This window comes from Mustela nivalis (genome assembly GCF_964662115.1).
Source record: "Mustela nivalis genome assembly, chromosome: 1".
In the NCBI taxonomy this organism is placed as follows: domain Eukaryota; kingdom Metazoa; phylum Chordata; class Mammalia; order Carnivora; family Mustelidae; genus Mustela; species Mustela nivalis.
Genome location: NC_139020.1, coordinates 181,544,310 through 181,571,024, shown reverse-complemented (window position 1 = coordinate 181,571,024; position 26,715 = coordinate 181,544,310). Strand labels below are relative to the sequence as shown.

The 26,715-nt window shown below is 42.0% G+C and overlaps 1 protein-coding gene across 1 annotated transcript in view; it reads right to left on the bottom strand.

Moving 5' to 3' along the window:
- Nucleotides 1-23,310, bottom strand: part of SUCLG2 (succinate-CoA ligase GDP-forming subunit beta) — a 184,428-nt gene extending 161,118 nt beyond the window's left edge. The window contains exon 1 of the mRNA XM_082691378.1: nt 22,473-23,310. The gene's annotated coding sequence lies outside the window, so the exon portion shown is untranslated. The remainder of the gene's footprint in view (nt 1-22,472) is intronic.
- Between the last annotated feature and the right edge of the window lie 3,405 nt (nt 23,311-26,715).

The following is a 26,715-nucleotide window of genomic DNA, read 5'->3' as shown; positions in this document are numbered from 1 at the left end:
TGAATCTTTCCAGAGAAACTCCAAACGGCATCCTAACTCTGGCCTCACAACCTCCTCTTTTTTTGGTCATATTCTACTCTGTCCAGTAACCAAAGTGGTCTTCTGGAAACTGAAATCTAATCACACCGCCTCTTTGCTCCAAACATTTCCATTGGTGAACCTCAATTAAATGGATTAACTGAATAACACAGCATGCAATAATGAGCTTCGGTCCCCCTCCCTAGTCCCAATTATTTATAAGACACTAAGACCATGAGATACATCCATCACGTTACAAGAATTCAACTTAATGAGGAGTTTCATTTAATAAATCTAGTTGGACATACATGGCATTATTTGCATTAACAAGGCATGCTTTGGATACCTCATGCCTTGTGTGCTGTTGAAAACTGAGAAACAAGACACATCATGCATGCAGACTTATATGGGTACATTTGTTCTGTGTGTGCTCGTGGGTAGACAGTTCCTAACACTGGTTATCTCATATGTCATTTGCATTGGCTTTTTTTCTGTATGCTTTATGGTATTCTTGAGCAGGATTTGTATTAAAGTTTCCATTACATAAACACTGACTAACAATGAATATTTGATAAGCCCAATATCAAATACGCTATATGTAAAGTTAAAAAAAAGCTTAAAAAAAAACATAGATAATAAACATGTTACAGAGTAAATAATAAAAGGACACTGTCTTGTTATGTATGCCATATTATGATGGTTGATTTCAACTCGTGTAGAAATTGTCCATTTTAACAGGATTTAGTGCTGTTTAGCATGAACTGGTATTAATTTTGGAGATCAGTGATGTATTCAAAAACTTCCTACTGAAATTAAGACTAACTATATATGTTTTGCTTTCTTCAAATTTATATTTAAGTTCCAGTTAGTTAACAGACAGTGTAATATTAAGTGCCAAATTTAGTGATTCATCACTTAGATACAACACCTAGTGGTCATCACAGTGCCCTCCTTAAAGATTTTTATTTATTTACTTACTTATTTATTTAGAGAGAGGGGCTGTAAGCAGGGGTAGGGGTGGGGAGCAGAAGGAGAGAGATAGAGAATCTCAAGTAGACTCTGCACTGAGTATAGAGCCCAAGGTAGAGCTCAGTCTCACAACCCTGAGATCATGATCTGAGCCGAAATCAAGAGTTAAACGCTCAAGAGACTGAGCCACCCAGGTGCCTCAGCAAGTGCCCTCCTTAATACCCATCATCTATTTAACCCATCCACCCACCCACCTCCTAACTGTATTTTTGACTCATGAGAATCAGAATTGACTGTCTTAGGACATCTTTGGGATCAAATTTCTTCCTAAGACAGAGAAAGATAATATTTGCTTTATGGCAGATGAAAGTATCAGAGCAATTTGTAGTATCAGAGCAATTCAATATGAAATAATGAGAAGCTATTTCCCCTTTAATAAACAGGAAAACATTTTTTATATCATATTTGATGCAGGTCAAGGTACTATACAACATACATTTTCATACACTACATCTCAATTTCTTTTATCTCTGAAAGGAGGCTAGGTTTTTTGAGGACTAAAAAAGTTAATTCACACAAAGTGCTTAAAGTAGGATGTGGTATATAATATATAAAAAATTGTCAATAAATAGGAGCTGCTAATATTCTTGTTACTGTTAATCACCACAGGGAGTATAAATTTGTTCAGCCTTTCTGGAGGGCAATCCGAAAAAACATCTCAAAAATTTATTTGATTAGTAAACAAAACCTTATGCTCAAGATTGTTCAGCACAATATTAAGACAGTAAAATATCAGAAATAACATAAATGCCCTCTAATAAGCAATTGACAAAATAAATTAAGACATCTACGTGAGTGCAGCCTCCTTTTCCTCCAAAGTATTTGGCATCACAAATAATACCTACAAAAAATTTTAATGTATAGGTTAGTATTCTTGATCTGATGTCAAGGGGGAGGGTAAAAACAAACAAAATTTTCTAATTAATGTGATTCTAATTTTGTTTAAAAGAAAATGCATACATACACCTAACGTACTCGTGTGCCAAATAATGAAATGGTCCACACTGTTATTTACAATGCTGTTCTCTAGGGCACAGGGGACTGCAGGAAATCTTTAAGGTCTTCTATTTCTGTAGTTTCAAAGTTTTATATAATAAGTACAAGATAAGTTTTCTTACTCAGATATAAAATTAGAAATGGCATAATATTACCTGTTTAGACCAGGCATCCAAAATATTTAATATGCATAGGCTTTATCCGAGATTATTCTTTTCTATCAGTCATTGTAAGTCAGCAATTTCATGCCTTCAAAATATAGTTTTTTAAAAATGTTCTCAAACTCTCACCAGAACTGAAGTTTCGGTATAAAGCCAATTGCTACCTGTCAGGCTAGAAGACATCCTATTTTGAGAGAGTTAATAAAAACTTAGATTAGTGACAGGAAAAGCGGGACTTGGTGGGCAAAGAGGCATAAAATTTCCAGATAATGACAAAATAAGAAACATTTTTTTTTAATCAAAAGAGTTTCTCCCTAAAATAGTTTTCACACCCAAACAAATGAAATATTTTAAAAAAGACTAGGTTTTGGCTCTGCCACCCCCTCAGACAGTTTATCTCACTGAGTCATTAGTTCTTTCATTTCATACCACAGAATAAATGGAAACCTCAGGAGCCACCAAGTAAACTCCGAAAACTAAACACAACATTAGGATCAGGACAACAACATGAACCAAAAAAAAGAATTCAGATAGTCTGTTTTCTATGAGGCAGATCTTGCATTAGAACCAAAATCCTTTGGTTTATTGGCAAAACTGCCATTTAGTATACTAAATTCTAACTGAAAAGCATTCTACAGGCTGTAAACAGTAAAGATGCGCCAGCTAGAGGTATGGCACAAAATTCCCCAGGCCTGAAAATCAAGAACACATATTAAACCATGAACACGTGACTTCTCCATTACAATTTATTCCAACTCACACTTATCAAAGGCTTCCTTGGGTAAACAGATGAACTAATTGGTTTTTCATATGGTGGGGGCTGGGGGAGGCTGGAGGAAAATGTTTGCAAGCAGTATCTGATTTTTTTTCTCTATCATATTTTTCATGTTATTCATGGGCATTTTTTTTATTAAATGAGAAAGAGAATTATTCTTTCAACTTCTCAAGTTCTTTTTCTTTTCTTTTTAAGATTTTATTTATTGACAGAGAGAGATAGAGAGAGCAGGGGGAGTGGGAGAGAGAGAAGCAGGCTCCCCATCAAGCAGGGAGCCTGATTTGGGGCTTAAACCTAGCACCCTGAGATCATGACCTGAGCCGAAGGCAGAGGCTTAACTGACTGAGCCATCCAGATGCCCCTCAACTTTCCAAGTTCTAATGATGTCATTCATTTTTTTAAAGATTTTTTTATTTATTTGAGAGAGAAGAAGAGAATGTGTGGGAGGGGCAGAGGGAGACGGAGAGAGAGTCTCAATCAGACACCCCGCTGAGCACAGAACCTGATGCCAGGCTTGATCCCACGCCCCTGACCCTGAGATCATGACCCAAGCTGAACCCAAGAGTAGGGTGCATAACCAACTGTGCCACCCAGGCGTCCTCTCCCACACCAGATATTTAAAGTTAATAATTATCCACCAAAAGCAGCAAATTCCTTACCTTCAGTTAACTAACCCTTTGCTAAACCCTTTGCTAAACAGCAATTTGACATACTCACTCTATAGAATTTTCATGTGTTAGATGCTAGAGATGCAAAGATGAAAGAGACTCGCCGCTGGATGGGGTAGGAGAGTGATAATAGCAGAAAACACAGAAAGCATTATAAGAAGTACCATTTGGGCTACATCTTGACGATAGTAAGGAGATATGTCGGAAAAAGCCCATTTCCAGCAGAGAAAACATAATGTGAAAAAATACATGAACGTGTAAGTCCAATGTTTGAGGGGGACCTCCTAGATCAAGCAGTACAAACACGGGAGACTGTGTTTGCATGCTGAGTCCACGCACAGGAGGAAAAAAGAGAATGAGGCCCAGAGTGGAAGGAAGAGGAAACCTGAAGGTTGCTCGTCTGCAGTATGGTACCCAGTTCACTCTTTACGACACGCTTTTGATGATCCAGAGAGAATGCCACCAGAATGATTCTTCCTTGGCAAACTTGTAGGTATGTGGTATTCACCCTAAGTTAGTCAGCTTGCTATTTGAGGAAAGCATATCATTTACTCCACCCTCACAGCATGCCCATATGTAAAACAATCGATTATGAATATGTTCAGTTAAACAAAAAAACAAAATGTATTGTCATCATTCCTAGCAAAACCACTAGTCCTCCAAGCACCATCCCCATCACCACCATTTCTTGAGTGCTTCCTGTAGGCCCAGCAGTCTTTACCTCCAGAGGTCTTCACACAGCTCCCCGCCCCTGGCCCACTGCGGTTCCTCTACTGACACCGGTGGAAAATGAAGCTTTGAGAGTTTAAGTTCCCTGCTAAGGACACAAGAGCTAGTAAGGTCAGGGTCAAGATTAGAACCCAGGTCCTTGTGCCTATATTTTCTTTGTTGTATGGTTCGCCCTTCTATTGCTTAATTTTTATTTTTTTCCCTAGCTTTACTGAGATCTGACAAAACCATTAAGATATTTATAGTATACAATGTAATGATGGGATATATGGAAACACTGTGGAAGGATTCCCCCCATCAAATGAGTTACCACATCACTCTCCACCTCTTCTCGTACATACATTTTTTGGGGGGGTGAGGGTGGGGGTGAGGTGATAAAATTCAAATTCTATCTCCTAGCAAATGTCAATTATATAATACATGGGTTATCAACTATAATCACCATGTTATAAGTAGACCCTCAGACCTTTTTCATGTTTAAATCTTAAAGTTTATATCCTTTTATCAACCTCTCCTTATCTCCCCCATCCCACAACCCACAGCCTGTGTTCTATACCCACCAAACCATACTTACTGCTTTGTAGTCTTAGTTATGGTATTTGTTACTGGAGGTGAATGCAAATAGTCTTTAAAAGACCAATTTGAGTCCATGTAACAGCCATGGAGTAGTGTAAAAGAAAACCCACAGATTTCTGTCCCAGTGACCATAAACAAGTTTTCACTGCCCATACAAAATGGTCCTGCCTTCTGCGTTAGGACTGAATTCTTTTCAAAATTCCTCCTAAGATTCTATAAATCACTGTTAAAGTAGAAGTACAATCTCTATGTGGGATTCTTTAAACAGTCCAAGGAAAACTTGAGCATCGATTCTTTTTTTCTAAAAGAACCACAGAATGGAAGCTGAGAGAAACATACCTATTATCATCAACCACCTGAACCCATTTCAGCAACTTTTATTTGATCAACATGCTATAAATGTTAGGGAGACTATCACTGATTCATAAGCTCTCCAGGTTTCTGTGGTCCATTACACTTCAGACCGGTAAGAAGAAAGCCTCTGAACAACAACAAAAATACCTAAACTCATTTCACCAAAATACCAAGTTTTGAGAGAAATATCTTTCTAATACAAGTAGATAGAAAAGCTCAGCTAGGATTTATTAGGCCAAAGTCCATGGGAATATTAAACCAAATGTTCAATATCTCTTTGCAGAATCTCAAATGGTCCCTAACTAAGAAAAGCTTAAAAGCCAAGCGAGGCCATGAAGAGACAAACCACTGAGTTTACATCAAAAACAAAACATATCTAAAGACCCAAACACATTTATGTCACCTGAATTTGAAACTGTAAATGTCCTGGAATGGGAGTCGGAAGATTGGGGTTCAAGTTCCTGCTATGACCCAGGCGGCACAAATGGTTTTCCACGTTTAAATTCTCTGCATTCAGCTGCTTGATCATGTAAGAGATGACGTCAAAGAGGCCTAACCATTCTCACATTCTAGAATTTCAGAGAATTTGACAGTTTTCCTACTGCTATCCTAAATCTATGTTCTTTTCTTAAGATTTTATTTATTTATTCGACAGACAGAGATCACAAGTAGGCAGAGAGACAGGCAGAGAGGGAGGGGGAAGCAGGCCCCCTGCTGAGCAGAGAGCCCGATGTCGGACTCCATCCCAGGACCCTGAGATCATGACCCAAGCTGAAGGCAGAGGCTTAACCCACTTAGCCACCCAGGTGTCCCTCCTACTGCTACTCTAAAACCTAGATGAGGGAACGAAGACGCGAAGGATTAAACTAAATCTCCAATGCACAAGGCTCACAAGTGGCTTACCTGTCACTTGCGACAGACCTGCAGGAGGTTGTTGCAGGTGCAACAGACCTGCTCCACCCACAGGACCTCAGATCCCTCCACATGGTTCCTGTGTCTCCCACCCCCAGCAGCCAGCTCTTGTGGCCCTTTGTCTTGGGGTGCTGATGCCAACTTCCCCTTGAGTACGAAGAACCACAAGTGCCTGGGAATTTAGAACCTGATGGAAGAGATAAGGATGTATAAATACCCCAACTCCCTTGCCCCTACTGGGGAAGCTCTAGGGTGCCACATGCATATACCACGTCCAGTCTGCCCTGTCGAATAAAAGCAAACTTGCCCTCCTTGAGTCTCAGCTGAATAGCACACCCTCCTTATCCTGCTTCTCCTACTGGTTCAACTTCCCTGATCCCCTTTCAGACTTTCCTGGAAATACCTCCCCGCCAAAAATCACTTTGGCATGAATCCTTCTTTCACTATCTCCTACCAGGAAACACAAACTGAGAGAAATTTAAAGGCGACTCTAGTCCAAAGATTTCCAAATGACAACTGCTTACACACAATTCCTGCTATACCCACAAAATACAATTGCTTTATGTGGTTAACCAACCACATAGCTTATTAAGGATCTTTATTTTAAACAACTACCTATGTTGTTTGCCTGGGTAGAAGGTAATACCAATACAGTCTAAAAAGAAAAGGGATTCAGCCCTGGCTAGTGCAGGAAAAAATTCCTGAGCTGAAGATCTTAAAAGCACACTGGCACTGGACCGAAAATTCTCCCTGATGAAATCTGAACAATTTGAAGATATTTAAGAGTCACTTCCTCACTCGGTGATTCGCTGATATCTGATGCTGCCTCCCTGTATCACCTAGCCTTGCCAGTGCCAATGGGATGCTCTCTGCACTCTGGGACACATTGCTTTAGTAGCCATGTTGTGTATGCACCCGGCACGTGGCATAATTCCTGGTACGTAGCCAAGATACGGTAAATGTTAAACTGTTTAAGGAGCAAGCTGAATCTCAAAGAAGCTAAGCATCTTACCTGAAGCCACACGTTGATCAGTGGGCTAGGATCGGATACAACTGAACCCTTTCTTTCCACGCCACCTGCCAGCATCTAGAACCAGATGTGATTCATTCCTAGAACTCACGAGGACTTTTCCTAGATGACTTCTTCTGTGGCAGTAAGTCTGTACAGGTAAATACATTTTTACTCTCTTATAATCTCCGTTTCTCCTATTCTCCCCCAAAGTCTCTGAGAATTCCATGGAACATTGCTGCTGACTCATTTTCATCCACTATTTGCCTATTAGCATAACCTCTTTTTATTACTTTCCTTTTTCAACTACTGCTATTACTCCTTTTTTTCTTTCATTATAACCCTCAGAATTGATTTCAGTTTTATGTTCATTATTGTTCACTTATAATCAGCTTTTGATTGCATGCTGATTATTCTTAAATTTCAACTTTATAGGACTGAAGAAAAACAGTGCCTGGTGTTATGCTTCTGATTACAAAATCAGCTGGATTAAGTTATGTAACTGTTTTTTAAAAGGCCTGTACCTAAGTTTTAAAATGCAATTTTTTTGTTTAACCTTGGATGAGCTGTCTGAATAGAGAATGGTTAAGAGCAGGGTGAGACCAAAAAATAATGAGGTTTGTTTTCCACTTAAGCTCCATGAAAAATACCAGAATTGACACATCTAAGTAAGGCTCTGTATTTATTTCAATTTCTTGCTGCAGTTCAAAATGCTTCTAGAATTCCTATTTAGGAGGTGGTATCAGAGCTTACACTCTATTCCCTGGAATATCCTTCTCTCAATTGCAACTCTTCTTACTTTAAATTGATCTCACTTTCAGAAATGGTCAGAGCTTCTCAAACGAGCACTGGTGAATAATGTAGTGGGAAACAAGGTTTGATTCAAAAACAAGCATATGAAGCATAAAGAAAGACAACTTGTACTCATGGTCCATGAGCTGGCTTTCCAAGGAGCTATAAAAGATGTGCATCTCTAGGAAAGCTCAGAGATGCCAAAAGGGTCCAGTGGAAAAGCTCAAGGTGAGTCAAGAAACTTGCACACCACACAACACCAAAAGGCATTATATTTACTTCCTCTGGCTGTCAGAACAAAGCACCACAAACAGTGGATCTTAAAAGAAATGTTTTGTCTCAACATTCTGAGAACAAGGCATCATCAGGGCTGGCTCCTTCTGAGGCTGTGAGGGAGAACCTGTTCCATGCCTCTCCCCTCGCTTCTAGTGCTTTTTTGGCCTCCGTTGGTGTTCCATGGCTCGTAGAAGCATCACCATGATCTCTTCATGTTCAGATAAGCGTTCTCCCTATCAGCATTTCTGAATCTCAATTTCTCCTTTTTATAAGGACACCAGTCTTACTGGATTGGGGCCCACCACAGCAACTTCAGTTAACTTGATAATCTCTGTAAAGATTCTATCTGGAATTAAGATCCCATTCTGAGGTACAGAGGCTTAAGCTGTGAAAGGAGAAATTTGTTTTTGGAAGGGACACCATCCAACCCGTGACAGGCACGAATGAACAGAAAAATCTTGAGTGGCAACCCAAGGAGTTGTGTGGGGCAACAGCTGTGACAAGAGCTCTGTGTATAAAGTCTCTGAACCAGTCTGCTTTTTTAAAATAGGCTTGGTGAGGGCAATAAGAACACCTACTTCCCAGGGTCACTGTAAGAACTCAATGAGACAATCCTGCTCAAGGCACGACACCAGACTCACGCAAGAGATGTGCTTGGGAAATGTCTGGAGTCTATTCTGGCATGTACTCAACTTCAGGTTATCCGAACAAACACAATCAACAGCCCCTGTGTAGGTGAGTTCCAGAGGAACACTACAGCTACATTCCAGAGAGCCCTGCGGAGCTCTCAAAAGCACCACGCACCTCTCCCTAAACTGCCCATTTCTCAGTGGTCTCCACCGCACTGGCCTATATACGTTCCTTAAAGGCAGCAGCAACCTCATAAGCCCAAGCTTCCTACCAACCCACCATTCTCCAGGGCCTAATAAGTGTGCCTATTACGCATTTAACAAATACTCACTGGAAGAATAAAAGAATATGAATATTTAGTAGAATATTAACAGTAAAGGTATTTCTTAAACATTTTAACCAGACATGGGAAACAGGAAATGTAGCTCAAACTATACACCAGACAACATTTCTACTTTGAAGAGCATTAACATAAAATATAGCAGCTCACAATAGCATTATTCACAATAGCCAGAAGGTGAAAGCAACGTAAGTGTCCATGGATGAATGAATGGAGCAACAAAATGTTACATATGTTTATACATACAGTTGAATATAATCCAGCCTTAAAAAGGAAGGAAATTCTGGCACTTGCTATTGCATGGATGAGATTTAAGGGCAGTATGCTAAATGAACTAAGCCAGTCACAAAGGACAAACGTGGTGTGATTTCTCTTACATGAGGTCCCTAGAGTGGTGAAATTCACAGACACAGAAAGAATGGTAGTTTGCAGAGGGCTGGTGAGGAGGGAAAGGGGGAGCTAGTATGTAATGGGTACCAAATTCCAGTTAGGGAAGATGGAAAAGTTCTTGGAGCTGGATCGTGGCAATGGCTGCACAGCACTTACTTGAGGTGAATGCACTTAAGGCCAAAAAGACACACACTTCAAAATGGGTAAAATGGCAATTTTATGTTGTGCATATTCTACCACAATAACAAAGTAAATAATAAAAATTTTTAAAAATATATACACATTTGTATTTTTAGAACCTTTAGAAACTTGGTAAGCAAAACCAAGGTTTCAGAGACATAAAAGGCATTTGCAGGGTCAAATTTTGAATCGAAAATGCAGTTCCTTTGCTACTTCCCTTAACATCCTAAATTCAATCACAAAAACACTGCTTTGCATTCATAATTAATTTTACTTAAATTACAACAATATTGCTTATTTAGAACTTCAAAGTTCCAGTAAAGGGATTCTTTGCTGACCTATTAAAAAAGCCTTTGAAGTATGTGTGGGGAAATAGATTCACCCTGTAGCAGAGAACAAAATATCTTTAAGAAAGAAATACTGGAACTTGTGGATTGCAGTAAACATAACATTATTGATATACTGTCAATATTAAGATAAATGAAATGTCATACTCACACGTGGCCCTTTAATGGAAAAGGAAACTTAATAATTTTCTCTCATCTCTATCTGAAGCTTTAACTCTATGTGTGTTTTCCCTCACATTAAAATTATATTTTATATAAAATATAGTTATAAAATCAATTTTATACCACTCATAAAAGCCTCACCATAAACCTTTACCAGACAAAAAAGAAAGCATCCATTAAATTCACAATATGCCCTGCTAGGAGTTTTGGATCTGGTATTCCAATCCTAAAAGTACCTGTGATATCGTGATTCATAGTAAGAAATGTGTATTTGGACTTCATCCATGATCCTGGTGTGGAGCTCCTAAAAATCCTGGTCCTAAGTGATGAGAGCGATAAAGGTGTCTTCTTGTTATGTGCACAAGGTCACTTTTGGACCCCACCTGAGGATGGGCGCTGGTTGCTAGGGGAACCAAGCAAGTGATCAGACGGTTAGAGCTTTCAGTCCCATCCCTCTTAGGGGAGGTGGGAGGGTCTGGAGACCAAGTTCAATCACCAGTGGTCAGAGATTTAATCAATCATGCCTAGGTATAAGGTCTCCAGAAAAATGGCTGACCTATGGGCTTCTGAGAGCTTTGCAGTTGGTGAACACATGGAGTTTTGGGGACAGTGGTGCATTCAGTGCATGGAAGCTGTTCAACTCTACTCACATACCTTGCCCTAGTCATCTCTTCCACCTGGCTGTTCTTGAGTTATAGCCTGTAATAAACCAGTAGTAATCTAGTAAGTAAAGTGTTTCTCTAAATTCTATAAACTGCTCTAGGAAACTGATGGAACCTGAGGTGGGGGAAACCAAGGGAACCTCTAATCTATGGTTCGTCAGAAGCACAGGAGACAATCTGGACTTGAGATTGGCGGAGGGGGCCAGGAGCCAGCAGTTTTAGGACTAAGTCCTTAACATGTGGGATCTGAGGTTATCTACGGTAAACAATGTCAGAATGGAGATGAATTATAGGACACCTAACTGATGCTGGAGAATCACTTGGTGGTGTTAGAAAACCCATCTGAATTGGTGTCAGAATCTATACCCTAAGTCTCGGCCTCCCCAAATGACCAATCATAAGACTTCTGCTTCCATTTCAAAGGAGACTACTCAACACTTAAGTTATTCAACCTTTCTTCATCATTTTTAAAGTAGTGAGGGTAACGAGTTTATAACTTCACTATCTCAAATTTATCTAGCTTTCCTAATTAGCCAAATAGCACATTTATTTTTTCATGCTAATTGTTAAAATGTTAACAACTGAAAAATTCATTCTTCTTTTCCCTGCATTGTTGGTTTTTACGTTCAATGATACATCGCTTTAAAAAGAGTTGTGAATCATAACGAAACATTCCCTATTAATAGTTTATCTCCTTAATCAAAAATAATTAATGGGGCGCCTGGGTGGCTCAGTGGGTTAAGCCTCCGCCTTCGGCTCAGGTCATGGTCCCAGGGTCCTGGGATCAAGCCCTGCATCAGGCTCTCTGCTCAGCAGGGAGCCTTCTTCCTCGTCTCTCTCTGCCTGCCTCTCTGCCTCCTTGTGATCTCTATCTGTCAAACAAATAAATAAAATCTTTAAAAAATAATAATAATTAATAACTTTCAGCTTTCTTTATATTACTTAAGGCCTACGTAAGCCCTAAGGCTGGAACGAGAGTGCATATTAAATGTGGTTTTCCTCCCCTTTTCAAAGGTAAGATAACCCAAATAAGTCCTTTAAAGTCCAGGCAGTTTTAACTCTAGCATCTTGATAGCAATTAGGAGAGCAGAATCAGAAGATGAGGGCAATAAGCAAAAGATACCAGAGTTTCATTATACAAATGTGAAGAGATCCCCATTGATCTGGTAAAAAGTAGTATTTTCTGATAAAGCTAAAAATCTCACAATCGGTGTTAAGGCCAAGAAAGTCCTTTACCCAAGAGTTTATTTTATTCCTCTATTCCTGAGCACACACAAGGCACCACAAGGAGCCTCTCTCTCCTTTCATATCATTGCCTACCTTGACTCTTCTGATTTTCTGGGCTGCCACTGCTCATCTTCCTTGCAAACTGAGGCACTAAGGGGATTTAGAGGAATGGTAGGGAAAGATCTAAGAAAATAGAGCCTTTCTGATTCTGGTTTGCAATCATAATCCCAACATCAATCACTAATATTTACTGATAATTTAAGGCACAGTGCTAAGATGGTGTGCATGAGCTCAGTTAATGCTCAGTGCGACTGTAGGAGGTGAGTATGGTAACTCTCCCCATTTTGCAGTTGAGGAAACTCAGGCACAGGGTAATTTCATCAAATTTAACCACCAACAATTTTTTGCACCACTTTGATGTACCACTGGGAAAAACGTGCAAATCAATCTATGACACAAGTATAAAATATATTTGGAATTCAGAGATGTTGAAATGCGGGTAAAGAAACGTGTGTCTTACAAATAAAATATGGAAATAATTTTCACAAGACCATGGGTCTGAATGAAATGAACCCTGCCCCCTGAGTTCCAGCTGACTGCACCAGGGACTGATATGGGAACCAGTAGCCTGTGCAGGCAGCTTAAAGGAAGCCTGCCAATAAGAAGCTCATTATTGAGTGGTGGCAAAGAGACCCAAACAAATCCTCTTTGGGAAGCATGAAGTGGAGATAAACCAAGATAAGTTGAGTACTTCAACTCACAATATTGCTTCAAGCAAAGCTGAGGAAGTGTTCTGGGCCTGTATGAAGCCCACTGTCTACAGATATCTTAGAAACTGTTTGGCTATTTTGTTTGGCTATTTTGGATAAATGAACTGACTTCTCATGATACCCCATTTTCCCATTTAATAGTTTCTTCCTGAGAAATACTTTTCATTTTAATCATAAGAAAACAGTCTAAAACAAGTCCCACTGCCACCACCTTCAAGTCTGGTAAAGTAGTCCAATACAAATCAAAAAGGTGAATAGTAAGAAAATCTTCAGAAAGTTGGAAATGTGAAAAAGGGAAAAAAGCAACCGTGAACATGTGATCTTGGAGAAAACAAGATGGGTTAGCAGCAGATCATGAAGGGTGGAAAATAACGTGATGCTCTAGAGATCAGGCCTCCCCATCCACACTGCACTCTGAGCTCTACAACTTGGGGCAGCCATGGTGCTGTTCCTAAGACCTCCCCACCTCAGCCATGTGCTGTAGGATGGAGGAAGACACCTTATACAAAATAGTCATTCTTTCAGCTGGTCAGTGATCTAAACCTGAATACAAAAGGATGAGCTAGACAAATAAGATTTTCTTATTAGAAGTATAACATCCTGGGAGACATAAGCTGGATGATGTTTGGGAGATATGGGGCTATAGTAGGCATGGGAATGAACAATCTAAATCAAGTACAGGTTTATAGCAGCAGGGTTCAAAATAGCCCAAATATGGAAAGAGCCCAGATGTCCATAGACAGATGAATGGATAAAGAAGATGTGGGGTGTGTGTGTGTGTGTGTAATGGAATATTATTCAGCCACAAAAAAATGAAATCTTACCATTTGCAACAACATGGATGGAACTTAAGGTTATTATGCTAAGTGAAATAAGTCAACCAGAGAAAGGCAATTATCATATGATCTCAGTCATGGGGAATTTAAGAAACAAAACAGAGGATCATAGGGGTAGGGAGGGAAAAATAAAATTAGACAAATTCAGAGAGGGAGACAAACCATAAGAGTCTCTTAACTATAGGAAACAAATGTAGGGTTACTGGAGGGGAGATGGTGTGAGTGTGGGGATGGGGTAACTGGGGGATGGGCATTAAGGAGGACACATGATGTAATGAGCACTGGGTGTTACAGGCGAGTGATGAATCACTGAAGTCTACCTCTGAAACCAAGAATATATTATATATTAACTGAATTTAAATAAAATTCTAAAAAAAAAAAGTGCAGGTGGAAGTTATAAAGAGATGTAACCACGATGAGTGGAAAAGGCACGGAAGAGCCAACACCAAGGAAGACTGGTCTTGAGTTCTAGTCCATTTCTCTTTCAATAAACCTTTTATTTTCCTGGAGATACGTCCAAGCGGGTCTCTTTAACTAAAGCAGACTCAAGATGCAACAGAACCGCTCACACAAGCCAGAGAGCGAGAAGGAAATAACTAAGCCATACTGCACCATTTCAACAAGACCATGATGTCATTAACATCAGAAAAGGCCTGGGGCTTGGGGCTCAGGAAATGTGTCACTCTCAAGGCACTCAGTCTTAGAAACATGTGTTTGGTAAGGGAGGCAGATTTAGGGGTTTTTGAGTTCTCTTCTTTTGTTTACATGTTCCTTTCCTGGGACCATAACAAAGAGTTCAGAGAACACTTGGGCACAGGGACAAAGTACATGGTTCTAGGAGCAAAGATAAGCAAGATATTTTTTAACTAGAGTGGTTCCGCTTACCCTCTCCACTCAGGGATGGTAAACAGCCTTTAACACCGTGGTGCTTTCAGCACAGGATAAAGAAAAGCCAGTAATGGGGACCCAGCATGGAAACGGTGGCCCCTGTCCAGTCTACTGCTTTAATAATGCCCATCTTCCTCTTCTACCCCCATTACCAACATTCAGTCCAATTCAGTTAAGAGTTTTCCAGAGACAGTCTTGGTTTCTGTTATACCTGCTGCCCTAGTATAGTTACTCACAGTGCTCACATTCACTCTCAAGGTATCCCAATTTGGCAATAAACTATAAATTATGCAGTCACCCTAATTTTGGTTCAAGCCTCTGTCTTCTCCCATTTTATGTATCACAGGAGAAAAAAAAAAAAAGAAAGAAAGAAACCTGTCAATCACAAGTGTGCAAAAAAAGTCTGAAATGAGAAAAAGCTAATCTTATAATAAAATATGTAATCACGGAGGCACTTGAATGGTGCAGTCAGTTAAGCATCCAGCTCCGTCTTTGGGCTCAGGTCATGGTCTCAGGGTTGTGGGATCAAGACCCATGTCAGGTTCTACACTCAGCTCGGAACCTGCCTGAGATTCTCTCTCTGTCCCTCTCCCTCTGTCCCTCCCCTCTGTTTGCACACGTACACACACTCTCTTTCTCTCTAAAATATATAGATAAAATCTTTTAAAAAATTTATTATTGTTACAGATCACAAAAATCATCAGTGTTAAAGGCAAGACTTAGACGGAGGCAGTCTGATCCCAGTCCTGATTTAGCCAGTCTCCTGACATAATCATTACTGCCACTGAATCCGCTCAACAGTCCCCCAAATAATCATCTTGTTTGGATTCCTCTAACCCTCTTCATCCTCTAGGCAGAAAGGGTATGCTAACGCATAAAACTGCCCCATCGCCTCACTATCTAACTCTGCAGTGACTCCCCAGTGCCCTCAAGAATAAACCTCAACTCCACTACCAGACCCACCAGAACCAGCAGAATGGTGTATGCCCCTGCTTATGTCCCCCACCTCAAAATCCACAAGACAGCTCAAAATCCCTCCTGAAATTCCTCAGTGCCCACGAGTCAAAACTCTGGGACTCAGACAGTCCCATATGGAAATGGATCAAGCACAAGAAGTGCAAAGTGGTGGGAAAAGAGATTCCAGATCCACATCCCACCCTCACTTGGGTCCCGCACTTACAGAGACCCACTCCTAACGCTTTGCCAAGTCTCCAGGAACAACTGATATATGACATCAAATCACTCCAATTTTAAAATAAAAATAAATCTCAGAGTTAAACATGAGGCATGTATGCCTTCATGACTGGTGCTGTAGTTTTTTTTTTAACCATTTCTAGAAAGAGGTAAAAGCTGGCCATGATATCAGCACCCTGATCAAAGTCTGAACTCAGAACACCAGTTCATCCTCCATTAGCATTCCCCAAAGCCCACCTGCAAGGGCAATGCCATTTCACAGATGCTCCAGCACTCCTGAAACCCTCCAGGTAGTGCTTTGTAGTTGGGCAGACAGCGAAGCACGCATCTGTCTATCCCTTTGGTACATGTTTTGACTATGGTCTATTCTTTAAGTGGCCTCCCACCCCAAACTTTTGATGCATATGAGGTCTAGAAGCCATTACTACTAAGTCAACACCAACATGTGCAAACATTTCTAGAACGAGCCACATCCAGGGGGTGCAACCGAGCTCCCCATGTGACCTTCCCCGTTGTTACCTTGGGCCTCTACAGAACTTCACTTCATGCCATCTGTGCAGTAATGAACAGCTGGAGCCCAGGAGGCAGGCCTTGGATTCTCTGAGCCTCAAGTTCCCCAGATGCAAACTGAAAAATAATCACTGCTCTCTCATATGGTTGTTGCAAGGATTAAGTGAAATAAAACATATGGAAACACCAAGCTGGTGCCTAACCCTGAGATGGCAGCAAACAATACATGTTTATCAGATCTGAGAAAGGAAAATGTTTCTGGCTTAATAAAGCTTAAGAAAAATGAAAGTAAATTTAGCTTCAAATTCATTGCAAAAGAATTAATCATTGTGAGCCAACTATATCATTATAATGTCAAATGTACTCTTTGTAACCATCTATGCAAATTATTCCTTTTCAGAGAACAATAAATAGAGGTTCAGCCAGGTTCAATAACTTGCAAAGCAAGAACCTGGCAGACCCAGGATTTCAACTTAGTTCTATCTGAATGCCGAATTCATAGTCTTTCCTCCTCTGTTAGTCTGTTTCCCAGACTCTAAAGCAGGGGAGGACAGAGTCAGGTAAGAGCCTGGAAAGGACAACCGTGCAGCACTGATTAGTACACCTGAGTCAACATGAGTCCAAAGGACCAAAGGTGCCTGCCACTCAGGGCAAAGAGATGAGGAAATGTAAGCCATCAGTGCAACCGGCCAGTTTAGCCCCAAGAGGACCCTCTAATACAGCTTAATGTTTCAACAGCCTAAGTGGCTTGTCAGCATGAGACCGGTGACTCCCGGGCACTGTGATTTTAAGCAGATGACTCTGTGACCTCTGGACGCCCGTTCCCTTACAGGTATCACGAAGACAGTACAACCCTCTCTGCAGGTTGTTGCAAGGCTTAAAGAAATAATGCGGCGCCATCACTCCGCCTGGGTCTCGGGCACATATGGAATGAACAGTCCTATTATGAAAGCCCTCTCCCAAGCAGACTTTCTACATCCCCTTCCTTCCTCTCCTGACTCAATGATCAGCATCATCACTCCACTTCTGTTACTTTACCTGCCTCTGGCTACTCTCTGAGTACCCCACCCACTCACTGGGACCATGAAATCTTATTGCAGACCTAGTCAGGCCAGCCAGGGAAACTGGGGTGTGTAAGAAAATCCCTGGCCTCACAGAGCTTACAAGCTTTCCTTGGAGGAGAACGAGGAAGACTGACCATAAATAAATACACAAACACACACACAGAGTAAACCGCCAGGTAAAGTGTTATAAACTGCTAAATAAAGCAAGAAAGGGGCAGAGAATAATCCCCAGCGTGAGGGAGAATCAGATAAAATAACCTGTGGGCACTGAGAAAGTCTGGTCTGAAGATTTTTTTTTTTTTTAAAGACTTTATTTATTTATTTGACAGTTAGAGATCACAAGTAGACAGAGAGGCAGAAGCAGGCTCCCCGCTGAGCAGAAAGCCCGATGTGGGGCTCGATCCCACAACCCTGGGAACAAGACCTGAGCCGAAGGCAGAGGCTTTAACCCACTGAGCCACCAGGTGCCCCTGGTCTGAAGATTTAACATTGAGTTGGAGAGGCGAGTGGAAGAAGGGAACACCGCCTGAGATCAGAGGGAATGGCGAGTCAGAGGGGAGGGCACAGCAGGTGCCCCAATGCAGGAAGAAGTAGTGCCTTTGAAGACCAGCAACACAGCTCTATTGCAGCTACAACCCCTGGTATAATTACTGGCTTACATGCCAATTTTGCCACCAAACTCTAAGCCCCCTGAAGGCAGGCCCCTGCATCTCCTTTCTGCATTCACTCAGTCACACAGTGTTCATTAATGAGGTGCACCTCTATATCCAGCAGTCTCTTAAGCACTGAATTTACAGGGAAGAACTAAATCAATATAGTTTCCAACCTCAGGGAGCTTACACTAAATGGCACTGGGCACAGCCTAAGTGCTCAGAAAATGAACTAAATGGCAAGTTTTTTGGTCATGGAGTTGTATGCACGCTGAGTTCTACGCTTTCTACAGCCTATCCTCTTTCCTCATTTGCCTAAAAGATGACCGTCAGCCCTCCGCTTCAGTTTCTCACCTGCCTTTCTTTCCCTTCTCGGAACCAGGCTAGGGGCAATGAGTCCTCTGATCTCCCCACCTTCTCTCTGCCCTCTGTCTTTGCATGCAGCCCCCTCCACCGGGAATGCCCTCCGCATCTCCATCTTCTTCACCAGACTAACTTGAGTATTATTTCCCAAAATTTCATTAGTATATTGATTTTACCATTTGCTCAAATGTGTACAAGTGTCTCAAGTTCTCCAGGCAAAACATTTCCATCGAGTAACAGAAAGCGATAAATCAAGTGACAATTCCACACTGAGTAGTAAAGAGAATTGAAGCCTAAATGATCTGAGGCTACTTACATAATCTCTCTTCCTCCCCAAGATCTGAGATATTATTTCAGGGACTTTCTGGGCATTGTGCCTACAGAACTAAGCTAGGATACGGGGGCAGCAAAATTCTCACTACTCAGGGTGTGTGCACTCCATCACTGGCCGGTAAAAGGTAAGTTTCATTTACAGTAAATAAAACCCATTTGGGACACTCAACGGTCTTCCCCACACAGAAGGTCAATAGTTTAGCTTCTAAATTATCTGAGATAGATTTCCTTTTCTAACAGCAGAAATTGCAGCTGTACTTCATCTTTAAAAAAAAAAAATACTTATTCTTTGAGGCAAGAAGGCACATATAGGTGAGTCACAACTTCCAACGCAGCCTCCACAGCCTCATTTAGCTGATAAGGACTTGCCCAGAATCTTTCGGCCTTCACTTCTAAAAGCCACACATCCATCTTTCTTCTCCTACTTCCTGAAAGAGGAGAAAATTGAGCTGGAGCCATCCATTTTGAAGTATACAACAGCAGGAGTGTGCGTCTAAGCAGACGCGTCCAACATTATGCCCTCCTCTCTCAGTTCCCGGACAGCAGCTCTGGGCTTCACAGACAACCACACGATGATTCTGCACGTGCGGACCTGATAGTGTTTCCCACAGTGTCTGTGCTCCTCTCACAACAGGGCAGCTCTGTGAACTTCACCCTGCCATTATGAGAGGGAAAATGTACAGAAGAGGCAACAATACCAGGTTTAGAATTATCATGAGCTATTTAAACTCTGTGCCCTCGACCAAGATTTCCCCTAAGACATGACCTACGCAATGGGCTCTGTGTCAGTCCGTGTGTCCACCGTGGCCGTGCCTTGCTGTATCACCCTGCCATGTAACGCAAAACCCTGTTCTCCTAGCTGGCTAGTCTGGACATGGGAACATGTCCTTTATCTGTGAAAAGAGCCCTAATAGGGGTTAGATCTTGACTGGGGTGCTGAGTTCACAGAACATTCTCTTTAAAAGTTTCAAAGCCAGACTAGGTCTATAATAAGAAGTACACAGTACAGTGATTAAATGCCTTGTTTTCAGCAACCAGGACTGGGGTTCAGACCAACTATTTTTTACAAGCCAAATAATTTGGGCAAGTCACTTAACCACTCTAGGCTCTTTCAAGTTCCTTATCAGACACTGCAAATCCCCACCTGATCTGGCCCCTACCTACCTCAGATGCCTATTAGGACCACCATGTTCCCCTCTTTAACTACTTGAACATGCTGAGCTCACACCCACCTCAAGGTCTTTGCACTTGCTCTCTTCTCTGCCCTATACACTCTTGCCCAGAGTTTCACCTGGCTGGCTAATTTTCGTTACTAAATTCTCAGCTCAAACGTCAAAAGTCACCTCCAGGATCTCATAAACATAATGTTAAGAATGTGAGTCCAAACTGTGCAATTCCATTTACAGAAAGTACAAAAAGGAACAAGACCGTGGAATGGTGGTGTAAGTCTGGGCACTGGTTATCCTTTCCAGGGTGGAGGTAGCGACGAGTAGGAACATGAGGGGGCCCTCTGGGTTACTACTAAATGAAGAGCTTTTTTTTTTTTTTATCTGGTTCTGGTGACCTGGGCATGTTCAATTTGTGAGAACCCATCAAGCTGTTCACTTATAATATGTACATTTTTAATACATGTGTTATACTGCAATAAAAAAATTGGGCCAAAACAAAACTAAAAACCCCACTTTGTCAAACTGAGTTTCCCTTGACCATCTAATCAACACTCATCTTCTTAGCTAAGCTTGTAATTCTCCATCCTATGATCCTATTTAATTCTCTTCTTTGCCTTTGTCCCTGGCTAGAAATCATTTTACTGTTTGTGTATGAAAAGTCAAACCCTTCCCCACCCCTATGAAAATAAAGTATGATGTGGTCATGTACTCTGCCTGCTTTATTCACTAACCCTAAATATCAGCACCTAGAAGAATCCTGTTCACCGTGTAGACTGAATAAAAAATGTATGTAAAATAAGTGGCTAAAGGGGCCCTCTAAAAATATAACATCAGTCATAAGTCAAAACACTGAAGCCAAGAGCAGAGGAAACAGAAAATGTCAATGACATGAAACCTTGGGAATAAGTGTCAAATGTTAAACTTAACTATGGGAGGTGGTAAGTAAAGTATCATTCTAGGGGTATCTTTCTGAGTGGTTAAAGTTACTTCTCTAAAGCAGAAACAGGACCTTTTACCTCCGTACACATAACAACTTGCCCAAAGGTCCAATACAAAGTAGGTCTGAGTCAAGAATGGCAACAGATTTCTAGACACTTAGGATTTTTAGGTTTTGTGGGGAAAAGGGTGGGGGTCATGTGCATTGTAATGTTTGCACAGTCAAGGGAATAGGTAGGCACAACATCAAAGGAGACTCAGATGGAGTAGATAGAACTATCCAAGAATTTGAAAAGTTCCTTACACGTCATGAGCTATTATGCTCAGCTATTATTGTCAATTCTAGAATGTTTAAATAGAAATAATGAACGTGTGTCAGTAGTTCTAGAACTTGGATGTGATATAGTTCCTATTTGGCATGCAGACTAAACTAAATACTGACATAATGCACTTTCATGAGGAAGCCTATACTCACCAAGCAACAGCCTGGTGTAATAGGAACTTAAACTACTCTGCCACAAAAAATAACCTTGAACAAGTCATTAAACTTCTTCAGGCCTTGATTTTTTTACACCAGTGAAATGAGTTGGTCGGACTAGATGCTTGCTAATGTCCAGCTTGCAAGATAGTGGCTTGGACACTATCTACTGTTCCCAACTTAAACAACAACAAAAAAAATCCTCATCTTTGAAACCATATATTTACGGGATAACACATAGGCCGCAAGGAATGTAAATCAAGGCTACTAGATGGGGTGAGGTAATGGATCCTTTCACCTAGTCTTCTTACGGAACCAAAGCTAACCATCCCCAACCAGATTCCCTAGAGTGCTGTATTCAGGCTTTCATTTCTTGGTTAGGCAGGAAGCCCAATCACACGTCAGCTGAACACTTCAGTTTCTCTGCACAATTACTTGCTTTGCTCGAGTTTTCACTGCCCTGGGCCCCATGTTTCTCATCAAGTCAAGTCTATACTCAGAGTTAGCGCCACAGTTCTTGTTTTTTGTAACACTTAAATAATGAATAGGACTTGATCACCTGGAGGTATTCTCCTGACTCTATTACAATAGTTATTAGTGATTTTAATTAGACAAACCTGCCATTCCTTTTGCTATCTCACCATACTGTCAAGTGCCTATTAAGGATATTACAGTAATACGTATTAGCACCTTTTAAATTTACATTAACAAAAACAGAGAAATGAGAAGTCAGGAAATGAAAAGAGAAGGCTGGGAAAAAAAAAAAAAAAAAAAACCTTGCATGTGTTATAATTAGCCAAAGCTTAGAGTAACTCAAAAAATCATTAGTAGCTATCTTTTTATTTTTTTCTAAAAACTATACTATGCATATCCTGGTTAAATTTGCATGAGTGATAATTTGCCTCTCATACATTAAAAATGGAAAAATGAACAAGGACCTTGCTCTCTGTGGCTCAGCCCCACACTGCCCTTTCGTTCAAAGGGGAAAGAGGTTATTTACAGAGAATCAGAAATTGAGCAGTTGAGTGATTTCTCCAAGAGTCATCACCAACTCAAAACTCCCCAGAGGGCTTCTGAATACTTCGACTCTCACCGTTCTGGAGAAGGTAAAATCCACTGGAAGCCAAGCTTGAACAGCAGCGAGCTATTCAGCATCCAACCAGGCTCCCCTAGGTTTCTATTCTCCATAAAGGAGAAGAAAGTGGCCAGGGCCAATGCTAGGTCGTGCTTGAGACGGGGCGGACGGCTCTTTGAAAGAAGGGAGCGCATCTCCCACTTTTCTCCTTGACCCCCGCACTTCACCAACTCAAGCGTCCCGAAGTGTGCCAAAGCAGTCCCCCTGTAGACAGTTCCTCAGGGAGGTGAGCTGCTCATACCAACCAGGCTGGGTTCCTTTCTAGCAATATTCATCACGTGGCCTAACAAACGCGCTCAAGGGTCAAGCCGTTCCCAAAGCTCCACTGACAAAGCAGATAATAAAACCTCAGGACTCCAAAACCCGGCCCAAGGAACTTCTTGACTGGCCACTCGGCGCCAGGTGCCGTGCCGGCGCTCTCCACGTGAGCCCGGGAAACCGACGACAGCCCTGCTGAGGACTCAGCGTCGCCTCCCCTGGACCCCGGAGCCACACCCGAGGGGAGGACTAGGGAGTCCCCCGGTGCTCCCGGGCGCCGCTCCGTGCGTCGCTTCCAGGGGTGCAGCGCCCGCACCGCCGCGCCCTCGCCGCCAGGAGGGAAGAGGCGGCGGCGAGGAGGGCGGCGGGGCTCCTGCCGCGGGGCGCGCTCACCTGAGACCTGGCCGCCAGCAGCGGGGGCCGAAGCATCAGGTCTCGCAGAAGTTTCCGGGCCTGCGCTGCTGCGGGGGACGCCATCTTAACCAGGAAACCCGGCGCGGGGGAGCCCAGTGCGCGCGGGCCGCGGAGGTCGGGGAGGGAGGAGGCGCGAGGGAGGAGAGGGGCGGGCCCGACCGGCCCCCACCGGGCCCCCCCTTGCGCCCCAGCGCCCGGCCCCCTGCGCCCGGCCCCGCCCCTCTTTGTGATCAGAGAGAAAGGCGAAGTGGTTTCCCTGGCTCTGCATTCTTCTTGGGGCTCTGGGATTTCTTAGGGATCCTAAGACTTGATGAAAAGTACGTCAGGGGTGCTCCTTCCCTGGGGCAGGCCCCGCAGAGTAGGCGGTGAGGAAGGTTCACAGATTTTCTGCGCTCGCAAAGTTTAGAGTGTAGTGGGAAAAGTAGATTGGTATTGACGATGATGCAAATAAGGATTAAATGACTCTCACGAATAAGCAAAACACAGGATTTTTAGGGCAATGAAACTGCTCTTTATGATGCCCTAATGGTGAATACATCTGAGTATGTATTCATGCAAACCTATAGAACATCCAACACCTAGAGTGAATTTTAATTTAAACTAAGGACTTTCCATGATAATGATGTGTCAATGTACAAATATGATAGACCATGTGTTGATGTGTCCACTGTAACAAAGTACACCACTCTGGTGGAGGGTAATGACCAGTGAGAGAGGCTAGGCCTTTGAGTGTGAGTGTATGGGGGGAGGGGAGTGGTGGTATTAAGGGAAATCTCTGTACCTTACACTGAATTCGGCTGTGAACCTAAAGCTGTTCTTTTAAAATTAAAGACTTAAAATTTAAAAAAAAAAAAAAATGCTATCATGGACAGTTCCTTACTAGGGAGTTTAGCAATGAAAAGGGAGGAATGTGAGGCCCCTGGGTGGCTCAGTCAGTTAAGCCTATGCCTTCCACTCAGGTCATGGTCCCCGGGTGCTGGGCTCAAGTCCAGGGTCCTTCTGCCTGTTCAACAGAAAGTCTGCTTCTCCCTCTGCCCCTCTACCCACTTCTGCCCATTCTCTCTCTCTCTCTCAAGGAAGTAAATAAAATCTATCCAAAAATAAATAAATAAATCAAAGGAGAGAATGAAATATCTACCCTTAGTGTTTCCTGCATGAGTTGCATTTTAAAATAAGCAAAGAACCCAAAATGCTAATGAAAAGTCCATCTCTGCAAAGAACTCTTTATAAAGCAGGAAGGAAAGAAGGAGTCCAGAAATCGCCACTCCATTACCCTTAAATAGTAATTAATGCGGGTCACACTCATTAGTGAATGCACCTATTCATAGGAAAGTTTGTGGTGAACTTGGCAATGAAGGCATCGGGCTGTTCCATCCCTACGTCCCTAAAATTTACCATCTCGGAATTCTCAAGGCTAGAAGTCTGAAATCCAGCACTGCTCTTCTCCCTCCGGGGACCCAAGGGAAGAATTCATTCCAGGCCTCTTCCAGCTTCTGGAGGCTGCCCTGGGGTTCCTGGGCTAGCGGCCACAGCACTCCAATCTCTGCTCCATCTTCACTAGAATTTATGTGGCTATCCCCAAACTTCCTCTGCCTAAGTATACACACAAGGTAACCTAGAGAATGTTCTTCTTCAGATCTTTCAATTAATCACTTCTTTGGCCATATAAAGTGCTATTCACAAGCTCTGGCATTTGGAGGTGGACATAACTTTTTGGGGATGCTACCATTCATTCCACTGCATGTGTCTTCAACTGGCATGCACTTTGAAGCACGTGGCATCACTTACAATGTTTTCTTGCCACTAAAGGTATTTGGATTTAATGAAGACTATAGAGTTTATGGTCATTTATAGGAATATTAGAGATAAAGAAGTAATATAGAAGGCCTCTCTAATGAGGAAATGTGGAACATTTTGTCTTAGGACAACAGATACGGTTTTTGTGTGTGTAAATCAATGGCATTTGAAAAGGTGAAGGAGGACTGTTCTAGAGTGAGCGAGATTTAAGAACATAAGCTTAACTAATTAAGGACATAATTTATGATGCTTGTTTGGATCTTAATCAGACCAAAGCAACTGTAAAAAGACCTCTTTGGGTCATTTGGGAGAATCTGATTTTGGCCTGGCTTTAGATGATCTCACAGCATTAGAATGAATGTGATTAGCTGTGCCAATGGCGTTTCTAGTTGTGTCAGGCATGTCTTCCCTAGGTCCTGGCTCTGGCCTCCCCAGCTCCGTGTTCACTCTAGCCCTTGTTGTTGTGAGCAGAGTTGTACAGGTAAAACTCTGCAACTCCCCTGTGGCATCTCCCCTAAACTGCACCACAGATCTCTCACTTTCTGATCGACTCTGTTGCCTCCTGAAGGACATCTGTGAGAAACGTGCCACCCATGCTAGTTGGGTCTGAAGAATTCCATCGTATACCTGGGAGTGTAAGAGTGTTAACACCCACCCCATGGGGCATCCTTGAGCAAGGCATGGGAGTCCGGGGATAAACACTCCCCATTTCAGTCACTTGATACACAATTGGAATGAGATTCTACAGTTCCTCAGAGGGTTCTCGACAGAATTAAGCCCAGGTGCCCATAGGTACACCCTTGGATTGACTTTGCCTCCTCCTTGGTTCCACTCTTATCAGTTCCCAAAATAACAATTCATACCCAAGTCCCTGTTTTAGCTCCTTTTGGGGGGACACTAAGCTGAGACTATGATTATGACAGAAACTGATCATTTAAAAGACATGCATATTGAGGTATTTAAAGGTGAAATACCACAATGACCAGGGTTTTTTTTATTTATTTTTTTTTTTTAATTTATTTGCCAGAGAGACAGTGAGAAAGAGCATGAGAGGGGTGAAGGTCAGAAGTAGAAGTAGACTCCCCGTGGAGCTGGAAGCCCAATGCAGGACTCGATCCCAGGACTCCAAAATCATGACCTGAGCCAAAGGCAGTTGTTTAACCAACTGAGCCACCCAAGCGCCCTACAATGACCAGGTTTTATTTCAACAACAGAAAAGCAGAAAGAGAAGGAAAGGGGTCAGTGAAGCAAATGTGGTGAAATTACTAGATCGTTGAAAGTGAGTGTCATGTCTATAGGAGAATATGCTTGTGACATTTCCCCTGTTAGAGCACATCCATCCTCTTTGCTCAACAGACAAAAGATTTCAGTGCTGTGTCTCTGACTGAGTTAGGAGAATGCATTTGCCTATAATTTCAATAAATAACAGACCACGTGATTATTATTAATTTGCTTTGTTTTATATTGCCTTATTTACAATAGGTTATGCCACTGATATTAACAATTCCCAAGGAGTACTGATGTGTATTAATACTATGATGGGATAATAACTTGCACATTGAACTTGTTTTACCTGTCTCAAGTAGAACTCACCACAGCCCTGTGATGCTTCTCTCTTCCTTTCCCTTGTCATTTACTTTTTTTCCTCATTATTCCCTCCCTCTCATCCTTCTTCCTGGTTGCCCTC